We start from the raw sequence: 18,967 nt of genomic DNA on the forward strand, positions 1-18,967 counted from the left end.
GCCACTGCTGAGTTTTCCAAACTTGCTGGCATATTGAGTGTAGCACCTTAACAGCGTCATCTTTTAATATTTTGAATAGTTCAGTTGGAATGGCATTACCTCCACTGGCCTTGTTGTTAGCCAGGGTTTCTAAGGCCCACTTGACTTCGCTCTCCAGGATGTCTGGCTCTAGGGCAGCAACTACATTGTCTGGGTTGTCCAGGATATCCAGATCTTTCTGGTATAATTCCTCTGTGTATTCTTGCCACCTTTTCTTGATGTCTTCTGCTTCTGTTAGGTCCCTTCCATTTTTGTCCTTTATTATGTCTATCTTTGCACAGAATGTTCCTCTAAGATCTCCAGTTTTCCTGAAGAGATCTCTGGTTTTTCCTTTTCTGTGATTTTCCTCTATTTCTTTGCATTGTTCATTTAAGAAGGCCCTCTGTGCCGGCCACAGAGAGTGGCAAAATGTTAGGAAGAAAAACCTCCAGAACACGGTCAAAGAGCCTGAAAAACATACAAAAACCATACTCCTTAATCCTTACCTACCATGCCTTGCTGATGTTCCAAAACTTCACTCCTGTCACTTCACAAAGATCCATTTCCTCCTTTGCCCCTAGATCTCTGGAAGTGGGATACAGATGGCCCAGGAGTCCTGGGAAGCAGCAGTGCTTCTTTTTACCCAGTATGAATGTACCAAAGTGAGGGTGGGAATCTATTATTAACCATCTGTTGAGACAATTTATTTTTGCACGAAATGGGGTATGTGTTCTACATCAAAATACTAGACCATTCAATGATTATTTCTTTATTTGCCTCTTTTTTAGACCATCTTTCTCCTGATGAGGAGACTCAAGGCAACTCATTGCACAACAAATTACACATTAAGAACGATTAAGCTATAGTAGTCATTAAAAATACTTGAAATGACTGAAAAAAATTGAAACTTTAAAAAACAAACTTATTCTGATAAAAATCAGCACCCAGGGACTCTTTTATGGTTATTAAAAGCCTTCCTGAAGAGGTCAGTCTTCAACTATCTGCAGAAGGGTCAAAAGGGGGGGGCAACCTAATCTCCCAAGGCGGTCATTAGATAAAGGAAATACTAATACTGTAGCCTCAAAGCACAATCAATATACTGTATGTGGGGAGGAGCCATTGCTCAGTGATACTGCACATGATCTGCATATAGTTTTGGTTCAGTCCCTGATACCCCCAGTTTAAAAATGATATCAGGTGGCAGAGGTGGAAATTGTACCTGCCTGTGAGCTTTGTTGAGTTTGAAAAAAGGACTTTTCAGGTGATGCTGCTCAGAATCGGATATTAAATGTCACTCTAGTCACTGTAGTTAGCACTGACCTTGACAAACCAAAGCTTTAATATGGACCAGCCAATTTAAATCATATGTTCAAAATGTTATGATTTGTTAAACTGCTTCCACTTTGTTAGAAGAACATGAATTTTAAGTGAGCATTTTAAAAAATTCATAGAGATATTTGGTCATACAAGAAAATGTTTATAATATAAAACAATCACTGGACTGGATATCCACATGCACGTAAGCTAATACACACATGTAAAAGCCATTCCACATGTTTGCTTTCAGATAACTGAAGAATATTTAGCGACTTATTCTCACTTAAAAAAATGAATTCATACATAAATGCAGAACTACTGCATATCAAATCATAATAGCTATATGCTGAACTGCATGAACAATTGGTGGCTACTGTTTCATTACTGCTTTTCATCACTATTCCGCCTCTCCCTTTAAGATCTAATTAAGGATTCACTTTCACTGCGGTATTTCAAAACAAAACTCCTAATCTTCAATATAAATAAGATTCAGACATATAAGTATGTAAATATTCTGGTCTGGAATGAGATATGAAATTCACAAAATAGATCAAAGCCACAAACAAAATCTTTGCATCCAGGGTGAAACAATTTTTCATTTGTTGGTAACCAACTTTGAAAAGAGTCTTCTGGAAAGCAATGTTGAGCAATGTGGAATTATACCACTGCCAGGTAAAAGAAGAGATTAACTAAATATGATTTGAGAACATATAGTACTGAGAAATAAAAATGTGAAAAATCAAAAAATAGTTTAAAAAGCAAAATTTAAGTAATGTGAATGGACGTGATACATATTAGTGTAGAATCTACCTGAATTCAGGATAGGCTACTATAGCCCTCCAGATATTTCTTGACTACAGCTCTCAGTATCCCAGTTATTGAAGTCCAAAAACAATGGAATGCCATAGTTGTCCATCCTTAAGCTACGTGCTTTCTGTATATATTAAACAAATTGTGTTGGTTATTTCTGTATAGCGATGAATCAGTCTAATAATCATGACAGAGATGGGGCTGGCTAAGTATAGGAGCCTCCATTACAGCAGATGGCAAAAACTGAGAAATTTAGGTTGCTTTCATCTTTGTGACCATAACGCTCTGAATGCACTTCTTTGGAGTTTAAGGAATCAGGGAGGTTGGAAAATTTATAAAGAATATGATTATCCAACATCTTCAAGAGATCTGTCTTGCAAGAAACCAGTTGCTATAATCACACGCTAACCTACAAGTTATGTTGATTCATTTATGTATAGCAGTTAATCAATACAACAATCATAACAGAGATGAGGCTGGCTAAGGATAGGATCCTCCATTACAGCAGATGGCAGAAATGGGGACATTTAGGTTGCTTTCATCTTTGTGTCCATAATGCTACGAGCTGCACTTTTTGGATTCTACAGAATCAGGTGACACAGAATGTGATTATCCAGTGTCTTCAAGAGATCTCTGTTGCATCAGCCAAGTTGCTAGAAACATAGGCTAGACATTCTGTCCGATTCGGCAATCCTTTGTTGTCCTGGCTAAGAGCATCTGCCATCTGCTTCCTCCCATTCCAGCACTATCTTCAGCATCGTGACTATTCTTCCTGCTCATAATGTAACTTCATGATGATGCAGTACAAAATATTTCATACCTGAATGCACTTGTTTTTTTTTTTCTTATTGAACTTGCAAATTCTAAATTAGTACAGTATTTTAGACTATAAAATGCTTTGGGCGTTTTGGCTAAAAAATGACATATAGACATCATACGTAAATGAACAAATAGCACATAAATATTCAATTACAACATATCTGCAGGATCCATCAACAACATCACCCTTTCTTTTCCTACCATGGCAGCAGACAAATGCTGGAGATGGGTGGGCAGGCTGAATTCTTAGCAATTTATTTTGCTATTTCCATTCCACAGAATTTTGTACCCTTATTGAAAAACAAACATGAATATAAAATTCAGCATCTCTCTCATTAAAACTGATACAATTTCCTTGCTTTGACATAGGAGTTGATGCTTCCAATGTTTTCAAAGATTCTGCCACAAACAAAGCCAAGATGAAGCCAAAGATACTTTACTCATCATGTAATGAAATGTTTAGAGGAGGATCTGCACAGGTGTATAACTGGGTATAGAAAGTGTCAAACTTCACTGTAATTTATCTCTCCTCTTGATGAGATGTGGCATGCAATTTGGGACCCTGACAGCTCAGTTAGCTAAATGTCATTGGCCTGCATCAAAATTGAAGGGAGAAGGGTTAACGCCCACAATATCAATCCACCTGCCTTTCCACAAGGTGATGCCTCATAGGCACCCGTCAGTTCTGATACACTGGTGTGAACAAGTCAAGAACAGGCAAATAGTCCAGGCACTGATTTGCCTGGGAGAATAAACTACCTGTTCCATTCACTGCTGAAATAATTTTGTGTTCTTCATCAAAGTAGCCAGCATCCTGCTGGTGATTTACACATACCAAACTTGTGTAACTGAGGGCAGCAAATTTCCACAAACAAACGAGATGGTGGTCACATTATTAGGTGTGTGCGTGTTGTCATCAGGTACATGCCTTGTTAACATGACCAGCACTTTGTTAGTTCACAGCAATTCACTGCAGTGGGTTGCACAGCTTAACTTAGACACATAAATCAATGGAATTCTGGCCATTGACTATACACTCATAGATATTTATATTAAAATATATTCTTATTGACTTAACAAATGTTTCTCTTTCCAGCAACAGTGTTTTTGTGAAAGGCTGGCATTCTTGTTGTAATTGTTCCTGTTATTAGAAATATACCCCATGTATCTTTAAGACATCAGATGTGGCAGTTCACAGCATCCAGTCACCCATTATATAGAGAAAGCTTGAGAGTTTTCACAGAGCAGATGAAGAACCAAAGTAGATATGGATATTCCCTACAATTGCCCCATTTCCCCACACACAGTATGATTTCCTCAGAAATGTGTGCCTCAGAAATCAGACTTGCAAGTTATGGCTATGTTTATCTTCCAAAGGTCTATCATAAAACAAAGCACACTAAATGTAAAGATACAGACGTCAGGAAAAACATGTGCCATGATAAAAGCTCTCTCACTGACTTCTTGCCTTCAGGTTTCTCATGTATTGCCATGTATGACACCTAGAAGCTGAACAAAACCATATGCAATGGCACCCTCAGATATTGGTGTGCCTCCCCACTTAGATCATGAACCACCCTTACTGCAAGGCAAAGCTGGCAAAAACAAATAAGGGTAAGTGTGAAGACCAAGCAGAGACGTCAAGGTAAACAACTGAAGTTTTATATCAGCCTCAGCTCACAAAGGCTGCCGTTTTGCCTTGATTTAGAGTAGCCCATCACTCTGTTCCCATTCCATTCTTTGGCCATCCCAAAGAAAAGGAAATACACGAAAGCAAAGTGGCTGTCCAATGAGGCCTTACAAATAGCAGAGAAGAGAAGGGAAACAAAATGCAAGGGAGATAGGGAAAGTTACAGAAAAGCGAATGTAGATTTCCAAAGAATAGCAAGGAGAGACAAGAGGGCTTTCTTAAATGAACAGTGCAGAGAAATAGAGGAATATAATAGAAAGGGAAAAACCAGAGATATGTTCAAGAAAATTGGAGATATTAAAGGAACCTTTTGTGCAAAGATGGACATGATAAAGGACAAAAATGGCAGGGACTTAACAGAAGCAGAAGACATCAAGAAGAGGTGGCAAGAATATACAGAGGAATTATACCAGAAAGATCTGGTCGTCCCGGACAACCCAGATAGTGTGGCTGCTGACCTTGAGCCAGACATCCTGGAGAGTGAAGTCAAGTGGGGCTTAGATAAGGTTGCCAGACATCCGGCAAAAGGAGGACATGTCTTTCTTTTTAGTCTAATGTCCTCTGTCCTGCAGGCAAAGATAAAAACCTTTAAAATGTCAGGCTTTTGTATATTTTATGTTATCATTTTGGATTGGAGGGGGAGAGGTGGAAGGACCACCCCTCCTCCTGTCTTTCCCCACCCCCACCCGCCCCCCACCCCCATTATCTGCCACTGGTGCTGAAGCACAGCCCTTGCCCCTCCCGCCGCAGCAGTGGCTGCTCGGTGATCTGCCATGCCCACCCAACCTACATGGAGCCCAGAAAGGCAGCACAAGCAGAGCGCCACGCCCAAGCCAGGCAGGAGCAAGCAGAGCCCAAGCACATCGATGGCAAGGCGAGTGCCTGGCCTGTGTATGATCAAAGTCCCTCTTGGGGATGCCAACTCCCACACTCCCCAGCCTTGAACTTATGACCCTTGGGGGAGGGACAGCTGCCTCATTCAGTTTTGCCCGGCACAGCTTTCACCCTGCCTGCTCCAGAGCCTTGTTTGTGCGTCCAAATTAGCAAGGTTGCCTCTGAGCATATGCAGAGTGCAAGTGGCCAGGGAATCCCACAGCTGGGCCAGGGTGAGTTCGGGCACAATTGGCTGTTTAAGTAATGTTTTTTGGTACAGTGCTGCCCCGCACCACAACGATAATTTGTTCCCCTGAAATTGCTGTCAAGCGAAAACATCGTCCAGAGAAAACAGTTTCCCCATTGGAATGCATTGAAACCCATTTTATGCATTCCAATGGGGAAATTACCTCGGCGTCTAGTGAAGATCGCCCACAGGGGAAGCCATTTTCCGAACACTAATCAGCTGTTAAAAAGGGTGCCCTGCGAAGCATGGGTCCCGAAAACACAGGGCAGCCATTTTGCGGAGCCGCAAAACATTGTTGTCTTGCGAACAAACAGTTCGCAAATTACAGACCTAATCGTCATCAAATGAAACTCCCCCATAGGAAACATCATTTTGCGATCGCCGTCCTGCAGATTCGTCGTACAGTGGGGTCATTGTCTAGCGAGTTACCACTGTATTTTGGAAAAAAGCCTCCATCGAATTAATTTTTATTTTTTAACATGACTGTTTCTTGGTGCATTCAAAAAGAGACATTTATTGACAGCTATTGTAATAAAATTCATCTTTCTATGTCCTCCTTTTGTTACTCAGGTATCTGTCAACCCTAGCCTTAGAAAGCATGGCTAACAACAAGGCCAGTGGAAGTGATGGCATTCCAGGGGAACTATTTAAAATGTTAAAAGATAATGCTGTTAAGGTACTACACTCAATATGCCAGTAAGTTTGGAAAACTCAACAGTGGCCAGAGGACTGGAAAAGATCAGTCTACATCCCAATACCAAAGAAGGGCAGTGCCAAAGAATGGTCCAACTACCATACAGTTGCACTCATTTCACACACTAGCAAGGTTATGCTCAAAATCCTGCAAGGTAAGTTTCAATAGTACAGTATGTGGACTCAGAACTCCCAGAAGTACAAGCTGGATTTTGAATGGGCAGAGGAACTAGAGATCAAATTGCTAACATGCTCTGGATTATGGAGAAAGTCAGAGAGTTCCAGAAAAAAACATCTACTTCTACTTCATTGACTATGCAAACACCTTTGACTGTGTGGACCACAGCAAACTATAGCAAGTCCTTAAAGAAATGGGGGTGCCTGACCACTTTATCTATCTCCTGAGAAATCTATATGTGGGACAGGAAGCAACAATTAGAACTGGATATGGAACAACGGATTAGTTCAAAATTGGGAAAGGAGTACGACAAGGCTGTATATTGTCCTCCTGCTTATTTAACTTTTATGCAGAATACATCATGGGAAAGGCTGGACTGGATGAATCCCAAGCCAGAATTAAAATTGCCAGAAGAAATATCAACAACCTCCGATATGCAGATGATACCACTCTGATGGCAGAAAGTGGGGAGGAATTAAAGAATGAGGGTGAAACAGGAGAGCGCAAAAAATGCTCTGACGCTCAACATAAAAAAAAAGCTAAGATCAAGGCCACTGGTCCCATCACCTCCTGGCAAACAGAAGGGGAAGATATGGAGGCAGTGACAGATTTTACTTTCTTGGGCTCCAGGATCACTGCAGGTGGTGACAGCAGCCCCGAAATTAAAAGACACCTGCTTCTTGGGAGGAAAGCAGTGACAAACCTAGACAACATCTTAAAAAGCAGAGACATCACCTTGCCAACAAAGGTCCACATAGTCAAAGCTATGGTTTTTCCAGTAGCAATGTATGGAAGTGAGAGCTAGACCATAAAGAAGGCTGACCGCTGAAGAATTGATGCTTTTGAATTGTGGTGCTGGAGGAGACTCTTGAGAGTCCCCCGGACTGCAAGGAGAACAAACCCATCCATTTTGAAGGAAATAAACCCTGAGTGCCTACTGGAAGGACAGATCCTGAAGCTGAGGCTCCAATACTTTGGCCATCTCATGAGAAGAGAAGACTCCCTGGAAAAGACCCTGATGTTTGGAAAGTGTGAAGGCAGGAGGAGAAGGGGATGACAGAGGACGAGATGGCTGGACAGTGTCACCAAAGCTACCAACATGACTTTGACCCAACTCCGGGAGGCAGTGGAAAACAGGAGGGCCTGATGTGCTCTGGTCCTTGAGGTCATGAAGAGTCAGATATGACTTAATGACTAAACAACAACAAATCAACAACAAACTTAATGATTAAACAACAACAAATGAACAACAAGCCAAATTCAGCCCCAACAGCAATGTGTGTCAGTCCATCGGAGTAATAAAACCTCTGGTTTTTGCTGTTTGACAAGCCAGCTGTCAGGTGTCTGGTAGTCCACAATACATAGTTGGTGAGCTGCATTCAGTTTCAGCTTTTCTGCAAATCTGGTTTGCGTTAACAACATACAGTAGATGTCTCCATGTGACCACGGAACAAAGGAAGGCTAATTGCCTTAGAGAGAGAACAAAGGAGTCGACGGTATTCTTTGTCATCACCTAAAACTGCAGATTCATCTACACGGTACACAGGAAGTATGTTGTTATACACTTGCCATCATACCCAGATGTTGTGTGAATTTGGCTCCAAGACTCTGTGCAGTCAGTTTCCAGATCATGTGCTGCCAGCTGCCACTTGAGCCTCTTAAGATGCCAGATGGTTGTGCATCCCCTGAAATGAACAGATACATTTAATAGAGCAGGTATAATTTGCCCTTTATTCTTTTCCAGGTGGCCACCACAATACCCGGGGGGGGGGGGAATGGATGGGTAGGGAGGAGCATTATGATAATGTATGCTTTAGCCCTGCAAATCTCAGGTGGTATTGGACTCGTGTCTCATTATGAATCATAGTCCATCATACCACTTTTACACTAATTAAAAACAAAATGATGAACGACTTTGATGTATATATGTTTGCTTGCCATTTAGTTTGTAACTGCACAATGTTTGAGTATTTGGAGTAGGGTTTCCTGTTTCAGGGTGTGATAACATGCTTCACAAGTCCCTAGATGGTACCACCATCTTTACAGTAGTACACTCGCTTCCCAATCAGATCCCCATTTGTATCTCCAGCCTGACTAGTTGTTTCCCCCACCTCTGCCTTCATCACACTGCAGCTAAACCCTACTGTTTCTTCCTTAATCTTTTGGTGCTCACTGTGCATGGCATCACAGCACCATGTTCATAAAATAATGTGAAAACCTTTATGATAGCTCAAGTCCCTCATGTCAGATTCTGGCCTCATGGTACTCTTGACTCACTATGGGTCTCCCCTGACACTATGATAGCATGGTGGAAAAAGAGCATAGCATTATCACTAATTATCCTAATACCCTCTGTCACCTTCAGCATAAACTAAATAAATGTGGCACGTGGCACAGACAGGGGCTGGAGGCTTCACCTGCAGCGTCCCTTAATATGCCCACATGCGAGGGGCACCACACAGTAAATTGTAAGAGCAACAAAATAGGGGCAGGGGAAAGCAGGGGTACTAATACTAGTGTGGAAGGAGCATACGATAATTTGTGGTAGGAACTTCAGGGGAAAGAATTTAGCATACAGTAAGAAGCTGTATGAACATTGTCTGGTTACCATTTTTGTCTGGATCTTCTTCTTGATATTAATTATTAGAGATAGGAAAGTTGTAAGGGGGGGGTTGGACTGCAACTCCTGCCCGCCACTCTGTCTCTCATTAAAAAGGGGTGAGGGGCATCTCTGTATTTAATACACTATGTGTATTCCATTGCACTATGCTCACAGAAAGCATTGCAACCTCATAGCTAGAGATTGGATGATAATTTGGGCTATGAATTGCTTAAAGTGCCATAAAGGATACTGCTAATCTGTTTTATGGCCTCTCTGGATGTTGTTTGTTCTTGCAGCGCAACACAGCTAACAAAGTCTTCACACTGAATTTAATATCATTTGGAAATGTGACCATTCCCTGCAAAACAACAAAAGGGGAGGGGGGAACATACACTGAAACGTCAATAAAGTAACAAGTTAGAATCAAAACCACCTTATTATGTATAATGCTCACATAAGCCCTTTACAACTATAGGCACCAAATCTGAAGGACACTCTTGAATATTCTTTTCACAGCTCTCGCAGTAAACAGAGACTTTCCCTTGTTATTACAATGCAGCTCCATTTGTTATTATTCCCTGTTCCTGTGAAATCTAAAAGCCAACATGGGAATTTAGAAAGACAAATGTGACATTCAGGGAGAAAATCCAATATAATATTATGTGAGATTATTTTTATTTTTTATTTTTGCATAGTACATTCACTCCCCAAGTACCTCAGGTAATTTAGACAGAAGATGTAAGTAAATTCTAACAAATGTACAGGTACTTTGGAAAAATAGATGCTTTCATGTCATATCCCCGGGTTTATTATTAACATTATTCTTGTCCTAATTGCGGAATATAAAAACAAGGCACACTGCAGACCTGCTGAGGAGTAGCATAGCACCTGCAGGCTCTATTATAAGGGCAGCCGATCACATTGGTGCACCATGTGATCTTTTTATCAGTCTCCTGGCAATGCAAAGAAACAGAAAAGAAAATCGGTAGTAAATCAATTAGAAGTATTAAAGCTATTGGCAGGTTAACAAGTAGATACTGACAGTGTGGTAAATTGAAAAGCTCCTCTCGGCAAGAGACCAGGAGGGATGGAGTAATTTAAAGGAAGCAGGAGGTCAAAAGCCACAGGGCAAGGAGGCCAGGGTAGAGTCACCCAATGTAGAGTTGACTAGGATGTCAATTGTGTATTAAGAGAATGTAAATAAGCTAATGCATGAAGCCCAGCAGGGGTCTTTTGTTCTGAAGTCAGAATGAAGGATGAAATAAATGTCAGCATATTCTGTTACGGACACGGTGGAAATCTACAGTTTGTTAGCATGTTTTGTTTCAGAAAGGCTTTAGAAATCTGCTTGCAGGTCTGCCATCCCAGTGGCCATGGTTAGTAGAGAAGGGAAATCTGTTCTCACATGACTTCTTCTAACTGACTTGCCTGAATAAAACGCACGAAGACACTATGGAAGACCTTTGGTCACAATGCGTTGGGCAATCTTCCACAGAATAAATTGCTACTTTCAAAAACCAGCTTGAGGTCTGCTTCTCCCTTTGCTCTTCTGGCCGCAGGCCGCCATATTTGATGAACCTTACTCTGGGCCAGTGGGGTTCTATTTATGTGTCTACCTTTGATTAACAGAGCTTTACTTTTGAACATTTTGCTGTCTCCGTTCTCCTTGTACTGGTACTAAAAGTTAGCTGCAAGACAAACTGAACCTGTGCATGCCTTATTATGCCTGTTCTTCTCCACACTAACACAAAATACGTACAACAGGAAAAGAATTGTACTTCCTCATACCTACCTTGTGAAGATGTTTGGGCATTATTATGAGCCAGAGGTGATTAAAATTATAATCAATCTACCATATTTTTCCGTGTATATGACCCCCCCCCCAATGTATAGGACGACCCCCTAATTTTTACCCTTGCTGGAGGTGGAGGAGCAGTCAATGGGCAGCCACAAGGGGCGGCCCAGCGCAGCTGCTCCTCCGCCTCTGTCTCCTCTTGCTGCTGCCTCCACCGCCCGATCATCTCCTCCAGTGCGACTGCCAGGGCTTACTTCCAGCTCACGTTGCTGCCTTGTCCCTGCCCAAAGGAGATGATAGCTGGAGAAGGTGATCTGATGGCAGCAGCAGCAGTTAATGGGCAGCAGTGAGAGGCGGCCAAGCGCAGCTGCTCCTTTGCTTCAGTCTCTGCCTCCTCCTCCTATCACTGAGCCCACAAGTGGTGCTGGAGGAGACTGCAGTGGCAGGAGGCAGAGACTGAGGCAAAAGAGCAGCCACACTCGGCCACCTCTCACTGAGGCTGAGGCAGCAATCAATGAGCAGCCTCAAGAGGTGGCTGAGCACAGCTGCTCTTCCACCTCTGTCTCCTACTACTGCCTTCCATGTATAAACAACCCTTAATTTTTCTTCTAATTATTTTAGATGTCATTTTATACACGGAAAAATATGGTATATTTTAATTTGTTATTTATTACCACATGCTTTATTTATTGCTGTGAATCACCCAGAATTGTGCATTGCACTAGTGGGGTGAGATTTTAAATTTGTTTATATATTGTGAGGGTTTAAGAGTAACCTCAGGCTGATTGGACACAAATACAGGATGCTCAGGTTTTTGGAAAACAGAACTGGGGTTTATTGGAACATTAAATAAAGAAGTGTCAACATTAAACTTGTCATTGTTCTTTTCTCTCGTCACCAACAGGTCAAACGAGGGTGTCCATAAATCTTGCACAAAGGGATTATAACTTCGGTCATACCAGGGTCCTTTATAGAATGGGTTAGTTTCACCCTGGTCCTTCGTATCAATGTCCGCCTCGATCAAGGGTAGTGTGTCTCTTCATCTCCTCTCTCCTGGTCATAGGGGTTGTTTCCCTCTGCATAGGGGTCCCAGGGTCCGGTAAATACCTCCTCCGGTGAGCCTCCTCCAGACGTCATGCCCTTCTTTCTCTCTCCTCTCTTTCAACCGCTTCCTTTTCTTTTCTCAATCATCTCCACCGCTCTCTGGCCTCAGATTCCACCCTATATATATATATATTAAAAAACAATTTTTTTGCATGCAAGCATCCACTGTTTCTAGAATTTTGTATTTATGCCCTTGGATCCACCACTTTTTCAGTTCTTCGTTGGATACAGGTTCCTAGGTCACTCTGCTTTGTCTTGTTTTCCATTCAGTGACAGCTTGGCAAGGAGTTCTATCATTATTCCTTTTATGCAAAAACAACCCACTTCTGTTACTAGAACCACCAATTACCAACGAATCACAGCCATTGTTCACATTCAATATTAGTTGTACTCTTTCCAATGGTTGTTTAGTGGGATAGCTGCTGTTTTGTGGCATCTTCTTAGGATTAGTTCCAACACGATGGCCTAAATCCAACACAACATTAGCAGAGAGAAGCACTGTTAATGGAGTTCTGCTGGATCTGCTAGTTGCTCAAACAGTGATGCACACATACATTAGCAGACTGTGCATTACAGTGCTGGACAAGATAGCCCACATCAGTAGTGTGTATAACCCTCTTTGTCCCTACCTGTGAGACAGAACCTGTGTGTTAGAGAGTATATGTATATGTGTGTGCATGTGCGTGTGTGTGTACACTACCTAAAGGTTGTACATATGAATACATACAGACATACATATTTCTCTCTTGTACATAGCCTAGAACTAGGCTTCCACTGGCACCGCAGTACTAACACTCTCCTTTCCTCACATGTATACTGAACTGCAGTGTTGATCACCTGAATAGGGTTTATATCGTTACAGAACAAGGCATTCATTGTGCAAGCAATGCCTACTGGAGACAGTGAGAAGGAAATTTAGATTCCCTACCTTGAGAGGGACGTGGTGGTGCTGTGGGTTAAACCGCAGAAGCCTCTGTGCTGCAAGGTCAGAAGACCAGCAGTCGTAAGATCGAATCCACGCGACAGAGTGAGTTCCCGTCGCTAGTCCCAGCTCCTGCCAACCTAGCAGTTCGAAAGCATGTAAATGTAAGTAGATAAATACGTACCACCTCAGTGAGAAGGTAACAGCGTTCTGTGTCTAGTCACACTGGCCACGTGGTCATGGAAGATTGTCTTCAGACAAACGCTGGCTCTATGACTTGGAGATGGTGATGAGCACCGCGTCCTAGAGTCGAACACAACTGGACTAAATGTCAAGGGGAACCTTTACCTTTACCTTAAGTACAGTGATGGGAGAAAAGTGAAACATCCATGTCATCATAATTATGTAACCACAGACCAGTCAGAGGATATAAAATCAATTTATCATTTTTGGAATGTGTGACAAGAAGAAATTCAATCATTGAGAAATGGGAAATGGAAAAGAATTCTTAAGCAATAATATGGTAAGACAACAATGCTTCTAACACCTGGAGAGTGAAATTGTCTGTTTCCTTTACAACTGGACAACTGCAATCTCTTCCATTCTCAGTCAGGAAACTCTTTACAAAGTGGCAACCTAACCACTCAGATGACATCAAGATAAGTACCAACCTCCTTAGAAGTAAAATATTGTTCCCTGCAACATTTCCACCAACCCCAGTTAATCAAACTACAACCAAGCAACAGAGATATTATGCCCAAAGGTTTCTGCCTCACTCAACATTTTCTCCCTCACTTTTCTTTCAGCAACTTTTCACAGAAACAATTTCTTTTCACAACTCTTCATTACTCCTTTTTTTTGTTATTGACAATTTATCCGTTCTTTGCACTAAACCTGGCGTTAATTTATAACAAGTCGTACCAGAATCTAACCCAGCAGTCTGATTTCATCACCTAGTCTGAATCTTGGAATATAGGTATGTACATGGAACATACCTATACACATACTCTGGACATGGAATATACCTCTGGCCATGTACAGTGTTTGCAGGTTGCCTCTGAGGTCATCATATTTTCCTTCAACAAAAGTCCACATATCTGTTCCCTTCTCTGCCCCTACGTCTTTCATCCCAGATATGCAATTTGTTAAGAAAAATATGCTAATAACCAGAATGTTGGAACATGATACTCTTTAACATCTATCCATCCATGCATGTATATATATGTACACATATACACAAAATAAGTGAATAAGTGGGGATGGATGATCTCAGAAGGGTCGAGAGAGCCATTTCTTCAGGTGTGTCATCAGCCTGAGGACTGTACTTCCAAGGAAATGGCTAAAGGGTCTAATTTATGTATTGAATTTTGTTATTATTTATCAAAACTGAATGCTTCGTGCAGTGGCTGCTATAGTGGGCTACTATTAACTGGTTTGACCAAGGGGGGGGGGACCTGAAAATACATTTTAATTTTTCTGGTGGCCCAAAAATAAACAAAATTAATCAGAGCTTCATATACCATTTTGATAAGCAGCTCAAACTCTGATAACAACTTTAGCTTACATATATAATGTGATGTGCTTTAGTTCCGTGAGTTAAGTATCTGGCTACGGAGCCAGAGACTGGGAGCTCAGTTCCCTATTGTGTATCCTAGAAGAGCCAGCCTAGGTGGCTTTGGGCTAACTGCACAGTCCCTGGGTACCTTCAGAAGAAAGGAATGGTAAACCACTTCTGTGTATTCCCTCCCTGGAAAATTCTGAAAAGAGTTGCCGTAAGTCAAAATTGACTTGACGGTACATAATTATTATCGTTTTAAATCTTGGACTACAAGAAGGAGGGACTTTCCAAGGCAAAGTTAAAGGAAAAAGTAGCTATTCCAATTAATCAGCAGAGCTGAAAGGTAAGCTAATTCATAGCACATTAAAGCCTTTCCATCTGTGCTATCTCTAGTGTATATGTCACAGGTTGGCCACATGTATGGTACCTGATGCCAGCAGCATTTTTCCTGCTCCCCACCAGACTCAGTACAAGGGCAGCAAAGAGACAGGAGAGGTGCAGCAGTCTAAGTGGAAGCCGGCGATGTGCAAAAGGCAATGCCCTCATCAAACCACAGGTTTTATTATGCATAAACTGAAGGAGGCAAGTCCCCTTGTCATCTGCAAGAAGCACACAGAGAAAATAAGTACTGCATCATCAACATGGGCACAGTTGCAGTTATTGCACCAAACCATTGGTGCTCCATCACCTCCTGCCAGTTCTGTTGTTTTCTGACGTTCCCCTATAAGTGACGAGCTTCTTCCAAATGGCCTTCTCCTGCCACTTACAGGTCTAACACAGGCATTATTGCTGCCACATATGGGTATCTCAGCATCTTGCTTATCTTGAGTAAATTCATGTAACAATATACAGAAAAGAAGAGAGAGAGAGATGTAATATTTTTAAGACACCCCCGAATTGAGTTGCAAGATCCATTATTCAATAGCAAACAGAATGGAGTTCCCTTCATTTCCATAACAGTTATGCAAATGAGTTCACCTTTGTTACAATCTATGTAAAGTTTATGGAAATCATGCTTCATTGAATTATGAGGTGTCCTTGAAGCTGCATGGATGTGTGAAGATACTCATGTACTGGAAGGAGAAGCCACTTTAGGTCTTAGCCTGACTTGCTCTCCCTCATTGCTCAGCTAGTTCTGGGGAGGAAACTGCAAGAATCCCCACACATGATAAATGCTTATGCATCAATTTTACTAAATAGATGTTTTGATCTGTTGAAATAACTAAGGGCAGCAAGTTCATTACTCTGAATAATAATCATAAGGAGTACCTCTAAGTCCACCACATTCAGGTAAGCAGCCTAATGCAGCATCTAAAACATTTTAGCCATACATTTTGTTTATTCTCCACAGACATTCCCTTCTCTGTGTTCTGAAAGAGTGTGAGAGCATCTGCTCATGGTGATCTACTTTGCTTGTCTCAAACCCACAGCTCAACAATATTTTAAATACATTATTCATCAATCATTACACAATAAACAAAAGCATGTGGCAAAATGGTGGGAGAGCGGTGATCATTTTAGCTCATGGTGTCATGCCTCTCTGCTTTGGATATCAGTCACTCAGGTGGCCAGATGGCATGACACTGCTGGGGCTGGCATAGGCACAATGATCTCCAAGGACAAGCTTGAATGCAGCAATGCTGGCAAAGCGCTGAAGGCAGGCTGACTTCTTTTTTCCCCACCCCTTCTGCAGTGGATTCTCTCTGATTGAAAGTGATTCTCTAGTTACAGGAGATGCACACCAGAACCCTTCTTAAATCTCAAAGTATTGATCACATCAAGATGTGTGTATTTTCCTTACCTGGAAAAAAAAATATCAAGGAGAAGGAGGCAAAACAGGTGCAATTGGTAGTGTTAGAAGTAGTACCTCTGGAAAACACCCAATATATGTCCCTGTTTTGGGAATGTCCTAAGAAAGTCAAGTGTCTGAGTTGATATTCTCACCCATCCGTACTACAATTTATGCTTTATTTTTTTCAAACTCCAAGTCAACACATCTGTGAGTAAAAGGCAATCCACAAATGATTGAAATGCATGAAGAGACAAACAGACAAAACTCAAAGAAATGTAAAGAACCACACCTGCTATGGTCGGGATGGTACTTCATTTAACTTAAGCAAGTAAGGCTGGCAGGTGTTGCAGGGGGTTCAGCTGACTCTTAGGCTATTGCTGCACTTCTTCAGTTCTCCAGAAGAGGAGGAAAACCTCAGGGCAAACAGCACTGGAGGATACAAACGTTGATTTCAGTGTAGGAAGTAGCTAAAACCTGGTGATGTACCTTGTAGAATTGTAAGGTTAGATAGGAGTTGCAAAGGTTATTCAGCTCAGACTCATGTCAAGGCAGGAAATCCATAGCTAAAATATCTCCCACAGATGCTTTACAACCCTTACATGAAGAATCCTTCACATTTTGAATCCATTTGATCCCATGCAAAACAGTTTGGAAATTTGAAGGAAGCAGGAAAAGAGGAAGACTACATACGAGAAGGATTTACTCCATAAAGGAAGCTACTACCTTGAGTGTGCAATAGCTGAGTAAGGCTGTCAAGGACATGACATTTTGGAGGTCATTCATTCATAGAGTTGTTGGAAACCGGAGGATGGCACTAACAATAACAATGTCAAACAGATCATACTATCAGGAAATTATTTCTATTGTATAGTCAGAATCTTCTTGTAATTTGAAGGCATTCACTTGGATCCTATCCTCTGGAGCCAGAGAGAACAAATTTGTTTCATCTGCCATTTCATAGACCTTCAAATATTGGAAGGTGGCCAGCGTATCAGCTCCAATGTTCTCTTCCCCAGCCTAAACCTACCCATACTGTCTTCACTGTTTCCTTCTAAACATGCTTCAGCTTGTCAATTTCCTTCTGAAGATAGGGATGGGATTTTGCTAATTCTAGGACTTCCAGTTCCAGAAATCACCTAGAATTCCCCAGCAGACCTCTGGGACTGGGAAAGGAGAAGAAAGAATGAAAAAGAGAGATCTTCCTACCACTGCTGTCTGCTTCAATACTTGTGCTTTGGCTGGGAAGCAGAAGGGAACACCGCCCGCTGCCCATCCCACCCCACCCCCGGCCCCAGTCTCACTGCTTACTGAGAGTCCCCTCATTGCTCCATGGAATGATTGCTCATTGGCGGGCTCTCTCCTAGAATCTAAACTCTGAACACCCGTGCAAAATGCCTCTAAAAAGGTCAGCGACCCACTTCCTCTCAGTATCCACTTCGTCCCAGCGGCAAACCGCTTGCCCCAGGCTACGTGCACGCCTTCAAGCAGAAAAAGAGTCAAAAACACACAAATGAACCTATCAATGGGTCAAACAAACCCTCGGCCTTAACCCAGCACAGACAAGCTCGCCTCGTTTTGTTTGTTACACCAGTCCCACATGAGGCACTCATTTACTCCCCCTGCCCACTTGGTTTCGCGCACAGGCTCAGAGGAACTGCCGGCAGCTCTAACCTCCCAATTCATTCCCAGCTAGCACCAGAATCACTGGCTCTCTGATAGAGACATTTCTGTCTGAGTTGCTCCGAATAGCACCTCGGGCCCAACCACCTGCACACGGTCCACTCTCCTTGCTCCTGGCTTTCTGGCACACTGGTCTGTCCTGGAGCACAACTACCATAAACCCTGAACCTACTTATTGCACAGGGATAGGATGCTTCTGACCTGCAACCCTGCAAGTGAGATAAATTCCCATGAAGGTAAAAAAAAAATCTCTTTAAAACAAAACAAACAAATAAAACTTCAGCCCCAGACCACAACTCATAAATTTTGGCACATCACACCTGGGGGCTTTCAATCCTTTTTTTTTAAAGGTTGATAGCACTTTGTGAGTATTTTGTAGTACAGAAGGAATTACATTCCTGGAGGGTAGTGGTGGGGATACATAAAAGTAAGTTCTAACTTTTGTTTTAGATAACAGAAATATTTTGCTCAGCCCTTACTGGTTTCAGCTGGATCAAATAGGAAACAAATCTCCAAAGAAACAACATGATTATCTTCTCAAACTCTCAGATCTTTTGAGGAGTGGGGAAGCCTTTAAAATTAAAAAGCTCTGTTCTCTCATCCTTCCTTCCTTCCTTTCATTTTTTACTCCCACTCTACCTGCCCAAATATCTCAAAAACTGGAGTTCTTAGAACAAATAAGTCAAAGGTACCTAGTTTCTTCGCAAAAATATGTGGCATTAACTAAAAGCAAACTAGAACATCTTGAGGGAAATAACAAGGAGGTTTGTTCTCAGAATGTTCAGACTGGACATCATGGAAAGTGACTTCAGAAGGAAAGAGAAGTTACCTACCTGGTTCTTCGAGTGGTCATCTGTGAATTCACATTA

General features: G+C 41.9%; 1 long non-coding RNA gene across 1 annotated transcript; it reads right to left on the reverse strand.

The window, feature by feature from the left end:
• Positions 1–11,853: 11,853 nt before the first annotated feature.
• Positions 11,854–18,736, reverse strand: LOC144587032 (uncharacterized). Its single transcript, XR_013542181.1, has 2 exons — positions 13,075–18,736; positions 11,854–12,611 (listed from the first exon to the last, which is right to left on the reverse strand). It is a non-coding gene; the product is annotated as an uncharacterized LOC144587032 (long non-coding RNA).
• Positions 18,737–18,967: the final 231 nt, after the last annotated feature.

This window comes from Pogona vitticeps, chromosome 1 (assembly GCF_051106095.1).
Source record: "Pogona vitticeps strain Pit_001003342236 chromosome 1, PviZW2.1, whole genome shotgun sequence".
Lineage (NCBI taxonomy): Eukaryota > Metazoa > Chordata > Lepidosauria > Squamata > Agamidae > Pogona > Pogona vitticeps.